The sequence below is a fragment of the Argiope bruennichi genome, chromosome 9 (assembly GCF_947563725.1).
Source record: "Argiope bruennichi chromosome 9, qqArgBrue1.1, whole genome shotgun sequence".
Taxonomy (NCBI): domain Eukaryota; kingdom Metazoa; phylum Arthropoda; class Arachnida; order Araneae; family Araneidae; genus Argiope; species Argiope bruennichi.
Window position 1 is genome coordinate 86,306,511 of NC_079159.1, and position 10,656 is coordinate 86,317,166.

At 29.1% G+C, this 10,656-nt stretch overlaps 1 protein-coding gene across 2 annotated transcripts in view; it reads right to left on the bottom strand.

Annotated features, from left to right (window-relative positions):
* LOC129984713 (hemicentin-2-like) overlaps nt 1-9,433 on the bottom strand; it is a 516,003-nt gene extending 506,570 nt beyond the window's left edge. Inside the window, exon 1 of one of the 2 annotated variants that reach the window (XM_056094654.1) lies at nt 9,328-9,433. The gene's annotated coding sequence lies outside the window, so the exon portion shown is untranslated. Of the gene's footprint in view, nt 1-5,492; nt 5,900-9,327 lie in introns of those variants that run through there. The other variant, XM_056094653.1, reaches the window with a different exon arrangement.
* Between the last annotated feature and the right edge of the window lie 1,223 nt (nt 9,434-10,656).

Sequence of the window (10,656 nt, forward strand, 5' to 3'; positions counted from 1 at the left end):
GTCACAATCATATGATTAAAATTATTTTCTTGGAATAATCATGAAAATGTAGTTATGAATAAGAGATTTATTTTAAAATAAATTCCAGACAAAACATTAATCTTTTAATTAGTAATTAATAAAATTACATTACAAATATAATTTATCGCAGAAAATTGCTTAGAAAAAAGAAAAGCATACCCCAGATGCAAACGCATACCAAAGATCATTCGAGTTCAGGTACTTAAGAATATTCCAGTTTCAAAGATAATGAAAATTCCCTACACCTTCTAAAAATCGTAGTTCGAAATCGTATACAAACATGATATATAAACGAACGGAAACATTATATATTGATTCTTGATGTCATTAAAAAAACTCCTTGTCCCCAAACACATCTGGGCGAACGTCTTTGACAAAGCACACACCTCGGGTATTCAATCACATTTAATGAAAGCGAGAGGAGAATCTCACAAAGATATTCAGACCTCTCGAGCGCCAGCCGTAGTTTTGTTGAACGCCATGTGGCCTTTTTACATATTGATGGAATTAAGAAATGTATTATTTTGAATCTAAACCATAATATAATTCTCAGTTCATAGTTTTTAAAGTTATCCCAGTACGATGTGGTAAAGCGTATGTACCCAAACGTATTTTAAAACAAATACTTTTGTTTCGATTCGAGTTGTAATACACAAATATTCAATAACAAAATATAAATCATCATCAACATGTCATTACTAAAATACATGTTGAAAAAAAATTTGGAAATTCAGCTCAGTTTTTAGAAATTTTGATAAACAAAAATGACTTTCTTCATCTTAAATAAACTATCTTTCTAACAATGGAATTGTGCTAGGATATAATACAAATGCACGAGTTTAATAAAAGAAACCATACTAAATTGCACCCAACGATTTATCTTTATACTTTTTAGAGTTATCGTGATTCCATGAGTGATTCCTTATCTTTTTAAGGCGTGAAGAGGCACGGAAAAGAAATTTGTCGAAAACAAACATATGCATCAAAATCTTGAATCGGAGTTATTTTGTCAATTCCAACATTCCTGAATTATGTCTTATAGCCACGTTCAAAGATGTCCTCATTTGAATTTAATCTTTAAAATGATTTTCTTTTGAAAGATAAAACTGACTACTATGCAAAATACGATGGCCAAAACAATCTTCAATTAGAATTAATAAAAATAATCTTGAATTATTTTGTCTATTTAAAAGTGATTAATAAGATTTAATACATACAATTTTATACTAAAAGTTTATTACTGAACTTCAAATATGGAGTAAACACTACACACTAACTTTCATTCGTCTTTTTTTTTTTTTTTTTTTTTTTTTTTTTTTTTTAGTTTCAGTTATCATATTCTAAACCAAACAATTTCAAAAAGATTTTTTTTTCTGAAAAAGAAGGTGAGTATGGACTTGGAAATCTAAAACTAGGAGAGTCAACAAAATTATCCTTTTTATAGATCATAATACACCCTCTATATAAATTTTATATACGACATAGTAATAAATTAATCAAGGTTATTTTATTCAAAAGGAAGGCAGATTTCAAATTTTTAAGACTAGGGAAGATAGAAGAAACATCCCGACTGCATTTGAAACGAGTGGCAATTATAAAAATCACCCTCATTCTCTTAAATAGATTTGTAATATAATAAAACTAATCTCCATTCCCTCATCAAAAACTTCCTAAATATAGCATAAATATGCAGAAACTCAAATTTAATTTAATTTAATCACAAATAATTTTATCACTTGAGTTACAATGAGTTTTATTTGGTTTTAAAGCTTGTATTTAGGTAGCGTCGATGTGAGAAGTGCTATTGAGGTTGAAAATATTTCTAAGTATTTTATTATTTAAAAATAATTAATCTTCATGTGATTTTCATTAAATGTTCATTGAAACTTATCATTCCTGATCACTATGCATCACATCAATGTAAAAATAGTCTGCGCCATTCCACCATTTCGGCCATCTCATCGGCAGGTTATTTCTGATCATTTCAAGCCAACTTCCCCCCAGTTCCCTTCGGGAACGCTAGCAACTTCACGCCGTGCAGTTGATAGATTGCATAGATTTCCCAACTAGCTTTCAGTTCAAAGATTGGGAGAATATTCAATCTTCCAGTTCACCCTATATGCCCCATTTTTTCGAGTTGACAAATTTTGGAGACCCATGATTCCATTGGTGAGATGTATTCGTCAATGTTCAGCTTCATGCATCCATATTTATAAACAGATTTTGAAATACTTTTAATATAATAGACAAACAGTATCGATATTACATACAGTAGTTTATCATGATTACGTAGCCTCAAATGCAAATATATATTTAATAATATTCTAGAGAAAAAATGTCTAAAGCCTTTCTAAAATATTTACTTTCAAAGTAAAAGCAAATATTGTACTCAAAATTATCTTATAGCTAGCAGCTTCAGGCCTTACGATAATGCATTTCATCTACTCATGGAAAATAATGGGACAGATAAATATATTCGTTAGATTTTATGATTTAACCTTCCGTCGGGCGCAATGCAAATCCTAACACGATCGGGCGCAATTCATCTAAGAGATTAATGTACTCAATTAATGCAATTTTTGAATGTATGTTAAAAAAACATATTAAACAGAACTTTTCACTTACATTTGAGTATATTTAGGCTTTTAGATAACATTTTAATTTTTCTTTGCTGTTTTTATTGATAAATTTGAACAAATCATGAAATTGTTCCAAAACACTTTTTTTTCTCAATAACGTAACTTAAAATTCACATTAACTTCATAAAACAAGTTCAAATGCTCATGACTCGTGACTTCATCTCACAGCTTAGTTGCGCCCAATGGAAGGTTAAAAAATTAACCAACTCTAAAAAAAATCGCTATTTCTTTAGGCTTCAGAGCAACATTTATGGAAATTATTTTTCGAAGAGAGGGCATTTATAATTATTTGAAGGAATTTTATAAAATAAGCTGAATTTAGATAATTTTCATTTAGAAGTGAATTTTTATAAATCTGACTATTTATACAATTTATCTGATGGCCAATAGTTAGTTCATTACCTTTTACATGATATTTTATACCAGAATGGAAATGAATACCAAAACCGACTGGCATTGTAAAAGTAATAATTTTCTATTTAATATAGAAATGATTATTAATTCAAAAAAGATGCTATATTAATGATTTATAAAATGTATCGCTATATTATATATATAATGTTATAAGTACATTAAATGTTAAAACTAAAGAAATATAAACTCAGATATAAAATAGTTACAAAACTTTCGAAAGTGTATACAAATAAATAGACAAGAAATTTTTCTTTCACGGTACTTCAGGAATTTAGTAAAAACATGCTATTTTAACATTCAACCTTACTGCAAGAGAAAAATCTCAAACGTGAAGGCCTCTTTAAACTACCGAGAACATGCAATGGCGTGTTTAATAGCATTTAACGTATCTACTTGTTTTTAGCAAGCAACAAAGAAAAACATGTATAATTTCGCTTAACATGGACATTGCTCTACTATCAAGAATACAAACGCTACCCAATACAGTCAGCCATCGAATATTTTTAAAATACTCACGACATGAAAATTTATTATTTTGAAGTAATACAAGAAGACCTTCTTTCACAACAAAAACAAAACAAAAAATATTTTCTTAAGTTAAACCAAATTGAAGAGCCATTTTCTAAAAATATGCAAGTTCTTTTGGGGAAAGGTTTTACAGCATTGAAATATTTTCCAAAGACAAAGATACCAAAAACACTTTCCAATTTCAAAACTTCATTAAATCGCGATGGAAAATTAAGCTCAGAGTAAGCTTTTTCTATATTTATATACTAGGCGGAATCGGGAATCGAACTTGAGATCTTTCGATTCAGAAATTCTGATCCCCTCAGTCTCATACAATAAAACTGACGAAACAAAATGCAACTATAATTCGGTCAAGCAACTAAAAGGGAAATGATTAACACATAATACTTAAATGCTTGACTCAAGACTTTCGACATTTGTATTGTTCCATAATATTTGAATTACTGTTAAAAACAACTAAAGAAATGATAAAAATAAAAAATTTATATACAATTCAGATATATCTTTGTCCACAAAATTTTCATCCTACAATATAATGGAATTTTAATTTTTCGATACTAAAGAAAAAATAACTCATTTCAAAAATACTGAAGCGTATGCAGTAAAGAATTAAATATTTAAAATACAATTGAAACAGAATTAAAATATATAAAAATTTTACACAACTGATAAAACAGTAGTGAACAAAATTATGCATTGCTTATAAATAAAAACAATCATTTACTCAATGAATAATTCATATATCAAACATCGATATATCTATGTCTTAATATTAAACGTCATTAACAAAATTTTATATATCAAATTGGCATTTAAATTTAGAAAGAAATCAATACCTATAAGGCTAATTTTTCAGTCTATTATAAATGCATATCCAGGTAATGAAATTTAAGATTTAATCTATGGAACTTTCTAATGATTAAAAATAATTATAAACTCAACACAGTTCTTCTCCTAAATTTTGATAATTTATTCTTTAAGCGTATTTAAAGTAATATCCACATATTTTTAAAATAAAAGTTATATTAGAATTAAAGAATTTAAAATAATTTAATTTGTCGATTAAATCATTTGAAATCACCAGATTTAAATCATTAGTTCTAATAATTCAAATGTGAATTTTATTTTATTAAAAATCACATTTAAATCATGCTACTCTCAAGAATTTTAATTTTAAAGCTGAGAATAAGAATTTTAATGAAACCAGATGCATCTTCTGTAAGAAAATTATTAATTTCTTAAAATAATTCCGATACTCATAAGGAAAACGAAATTTTTAATAGGTAAATTAGATTTCATCATAAAAATTTCAGCATTAAAATAATAAGGATTACGAATGAATATTTGGATTCGAACATTAGTTGTAAAAAAAGAAATGTTGTTATGGAACGTATATTAAACCTATTATACAACATATATTAAGCGTATAGAATAATTATATTTTATTTCACTTGGTCCCATTAAAAACACGATAGAATAAAGTAAGGTTAGAGTTAATTTTTGAAATTTCGCAATTTATTTTGCCTTTATGAAAAAAGCATATGTATCTTAAAGACATTTTTAAAAACTCTTAATCTTAAATTTATTTTAATTATGGTGATTGATCTTAATCTTAAAATTGATTATTGATAATTAATCTTAATTTAATATTTTTAAATATATAAATTAAGTACATTTTCACACACATTTTTAAAAAATTATTTCACATTCAAACGTAAATAATTTTATATTTTGTGCTTATTTTTAAAGTCTCTCTTCTATGAAAAAACAAAGAATTGGAAATAGAATAATCACGCAGACTATCTCCTGTAAAACATAAGCATCCATTTTCCAATCATTTTAAAAAATGTCACAATAAAATCATAAAAATTAACACAAAAAAATACATACTTGCCGAAACTACCAAAGCCACAAATGACACAAAACACCAACCATCTCGTAAGATTCCCATCATAATCATTGAGTCATAGCACACTTTTCATAAAATATATAATCCAGTTACTTCAAACCAGAATAATTCAGTTACTTCAAACCTTCACTTAATTTACATGAAAGTATATTAAAATCAAATGTATTTTTTAGAGGCTTATCGCAGAAGGCAAACTTGTTCCAAATTTATAGAATTCTCCTTCAGTTTTACTCGTATTCCAAGCCAAACGATAAATTAAAATCAATAATTCCAAATATTCGGCGCTCTATAAGCAGCGGAACTGTTTCGAGCAGACGAACCAATAACACGAGTAAGCAGACACAACTCTTCCACTGCACGTGGTGATGAGAGAGTGAGAGGTTCTCGACTCGGTGCTTTCCCAAATAGTAAATAGTCGCCGTCCGACGGAGTAAAGAGCTCCAATCTATCTAGAGCGCTTCGAAAGAGCGCAGTTCCTTCGAGGTGATTGGACGAGGCGTTCGAAGCGCGCCGTTTCTGTTTGAAAGTGGCGGCTTCTCGAAATTCAAGGTAGAAATAAATTAGATGTCGGCTGATGTTTGCATTGGTAAGAAAGGGATACGATGTTCCTTATTGGCAAGGTATAAGATTTGAAGACATCCTACCCGGAATAGATAGTATAATCGAGTATAGAAAAATATCTCGTATGCTGACACAAGATTGAACAAATATTGTGAATATCATAGAATTCACAATATTATGCGCTGCACGCGCTGTTTTTGTAAAGGTGGATGTATGAAAGGTTTTCTGGATAACGAATAACAAACTAATCTGGAAATATTCGAATACCAACAGAATATTTATATGGACTTACTTTTTGTGGTTAAAAATCCGATTTAAAACGAAAATACATTGAAATTCATAATAATTTAATTAAAATATTTCTCGATACCTGATGAGATAAATTCTAATTTAAAAAAATTATTTAAAATCATTTTTAATTAAAACTAAAGAAAAGATTTTTTAAAATATAAATTTTTGAAGTTTTTTTTCAAATTTGACTGAGTTGTTTTAAAAATTATCTTTTTTTATGATAATTATTTCATTTCCAAATTACAAAGTAGGGTTATTAAATTATCTATATCGTAATTGTTTAGAAACCAAACGACTTTGGGGGCCTCAAAGACTCGAGATAATTTTTGCCATATTTTGAAAGTTACTAAATTTTGTGTTTCCATTTAACCTAATAACCGGGTAATTAACTTATATTAAATTCGTTTTGCATTGAAATATTTCGGCACAACCAGTTAACAAGGGTAATATTCCTAATAATAACAGTAACATTCCTAATTTTCATTATCATTTGCTATTGTTTTATGTTATTTTAAATTAATACGTTTGGTATTTTATAATTCTGATAAAAATGCTGAAAAGATGTTCGATTCTATTGTTAAACATTATTTCGATTGAGTTTAGTAAAAGAAAATGACAATTTTTCATTTTTATTTACAACTGTTTTTAAATTGCAAGTTATAAACGAAATATAATGAAGCCAACTTTTAAGAAAATGATATACAACAAAAGTATTTTGCTATTTGATTTTGCGAAAATTCACTACTTATATAACTAATTAAAAAATATTCGATTTTGGAAATTTGTAGGGATCTCACAAGCTGTTAATCTGGTTCTGGTGACTTGCAATAAGTAATTTCTCTGAATTTGTGAGAACAACTTTTCTTTAAAATGTCTTGATACACAGAGGAATTCGAAACGGATTCTAAAAACAGTTTTAGTGGAAATGAAAAGACAGAATCAATAAATATATGAATGGAAACACCATCCTGGTTAGCTATAGGATATTCGTAAATTAAGTAATGGTACTTTAAATATTATGTACTATTAACAAGCTAACTATTATGTAATTAACAAGAACATTATTTGGCGATTATTTCTCGGCCAAAGTGTTAGGTGTATATACTGCATATATGAACCAAAAGTTTGCACCATTCCTTGAAGAACACTTCCAATGCTGGCATTGAGATTGGGAGAACATTTGCGAATGTATCCAATATTTCGCTGATATTTGCAGAAGCAACTGAAAGTGGTACGATCAATAAGACATTTTTGTCATCACAATATTTATAAACTACTAAATCTCTTCTGAACACAGTGGAGAAATTTCAAAAACTCACTTAAAAATCGAATACAGCGATCGCCGATAACACCCTCTAGTGCATCCAATTGGCGTTTCCGCTAATATTTACCTGTCTATTTTGGCTTCTACCTCTACTTACAGTTTCTGTACGGAAAATATTGAATCATTCTGATTAAAATTTTAGATTTTAAACTGATTTAAACGTGAAATGAATTCTTAGATAAAACATTTGTATTAGTTTAATTTTCTCTGTAGAATATGAAGTAGGCACTGATGGATTTGAATAGATTTTCCTCCCATTATTATTTGCTTTTGAATTGCTTGTGTTCCACATTAATCAGTTATAATTGGCTCATACTTTTGAGAATTTATTCACATTGTTTCATAAATAATATCCAAGGGATTTACCTGTATTTGTTTCAAATCGTTGAAGTTCTATAGCGCATTTCTTTGAAGAGTTCTGTGTAAATTTTCTAATTGAAAAGCAGTTGACTGATCTATTAAATTCATGCTTTATTTTAAGCTATTCTAAGACTACCTGCACTGCAGTGTGTGATTTATTTTGAGCTTTAAGTCCGGTGACGAGGAAAACGCCATGTTACTCATATTGAACAACAAAATTCATATCGTACTAAGGAAAAGTCTATTGTCTTTAATGAATTAAACGGTCAATATACCAGACCTCTTAAGCAAATGAGGTAACGAACAGGAAAACGTGCTTTTTTTTTTTCTTAAAATCAAAACTCTACCAATATAATTGAAAATTCAATACTTAAATAAAATTTTGATGGAAATGTCAGCTCATATTCATTAAAGATATAAACAACGATTTTTTTATCATTTAATTCAAGTGTTAATTAATTAATTAGCAATATTAGATTCAATGAATTGATTAAATAGAAAACTGTACTCTAAATTAGAGATTTGCTTTGGAGATGAACCTCGAATTTGGGCTTTTAGTTTATATTGTAACAACCTGATATTTAATTTGAATCTTTTCTTATCTTAATCTCCTTTATATAGAAAAAAATTGCTATTGATAATAACTACATCAGTATTTTTCTCTTTTCTGTGCTTTAAACTATCCAGATATTTACCAAAGATGTATTATAAAGGGCGAGTCAAAGGGGATATTATGATTTCAAATCTTTATTGCTCAATAGGTTTTTTGTTGTACCTATTTAAAAGATGAACACTTCGAAAAATAACATATTCAAGCTTTGAATGCAAGCATGTTTTATGGTCATCATCCAATTCCTTTATTACATGATATACATCAAGCCTGTAGCAAAAGTTTTACCAAATCTTCTACAGCACGTCTCTGCTGACGTTGTGGATAAGAGTAATGACCCAATGTTTCTTATTCATAGAAGCATATGTTTGCCGCGCAGCTCTCAGAGAGAAATATTTTCTTATGCACCTTCGGATTCTTTTTTCGTGGATCTGTTTTTTCTGTTCACAGAAAACCATAAGAATTCGCCCGGAAATTATGTAATCAATAATTTGAAGCTAATCTATCGAGTCTCTATTGTCTGTATCGATAGAGATATTCACTACAGAAAGCTTGGCATGGAGAGCAGTATGGATTTAATATATTATAAAAAAGTGATTATTGAGCATGTGTGAATTATATCGCTACACTTTTGGCACTAAGTCAAAACAATCAAAATGCTTGCACCTACCTGAATTTTCTCAGGCCGAGACCATTGATGAGAGCTGGATATCAAATAGCTTAAGTGAGAATTAACGAAAGAAACTACATTTAAAAGAAGAAAAGGCGACTATAACACACATATTTTTTTTTACGACATTGCAATGGTAAAAGTGAATTTCAGTGTGCACCCAGCTGCGTCAACTATGCCAAGTCACCAATAAAGATGGCGGACAAAATAAACAAATACTTCCGCGGAACAGTTACAGTTACCATTTCCCGCCATTTAATTAGGACTTTTTACTGATAAGTATTTTTTTTTCATACTGGCCGGTGCCTTCTACAGATGCCAAAGGCATCTGTAGAAGGCACCGGGCAGAATTTTTTAACTACGGCTTCGCTAGCAGCGGGAGCGGGAACTTAGTAGCTTCGCTAGCACATTGAACATAAAGACTGTGTGGATAACAGAAACAGTACATAACCAAAAGAAAAGAAAGAACAGAGAAAGGAGCAATCGGAACATTCTCCATACAAAATTTCAAACAAACATCCTTTTTCCAACTTCATCAACTCGTAAAATACTATATTTCACTCACCCTTCATCCATTCTGCCGGTTCGATATCAAACCATTCTCAATACAAAATTTCAAACAAGCATCCTTTCCTAACTTCATCAACTCGTAATATATATTTAACTCACCCTTCATCCATTCTACAGGTTCGAAAAACTCCCGACATAACAAATTATGAAGGGAACCAACCGTTAAAACACCAAAAGAATTACGAGAACTGCGAAGAATTCCATTGCAGCTGTCTTTTAAAGTGAGAATGCAAACGATTTTTTTAAGCAAATACTGACAGTTAAAAATTGCAAAATAATAAATATTTTCTGTTCGTATTCACATTAAAAAAAAGAAAGAAGAAAATAACTTTTAATTATAAGCTTAACTTTCTTTATTTAATAAATTTTAATTATAATAAAGAAAAAAATTAAAATCTTTAATCGATATTTTTTTAATATTTTTTATTTAACATTTTTCATAATATAGTTGTAGTTTATATACAACTCAACCATTGCGAAAAGTAGTAAACAAAACAACATTAGGGTTGCTAGAAAAGCATTCCGATGGGTTGCAATATTGGCGAGAAACTCGGGTGCACACTAATCTTCAATTAATCCATTACAATTCCCTCTGTTTATTTGCACTTTTTCCGAATCAAAATATACAACCTGTTGCCATTCAGCTGAAACAGATATTTACAATGAAAAATGTACAAAATATTGTTTCAAACTAGTACAGGGGGCCTGGTGGTAAGGTCTCAGCTTCGAACCGTAGTGTTATAGGTTTGAGACCCAATT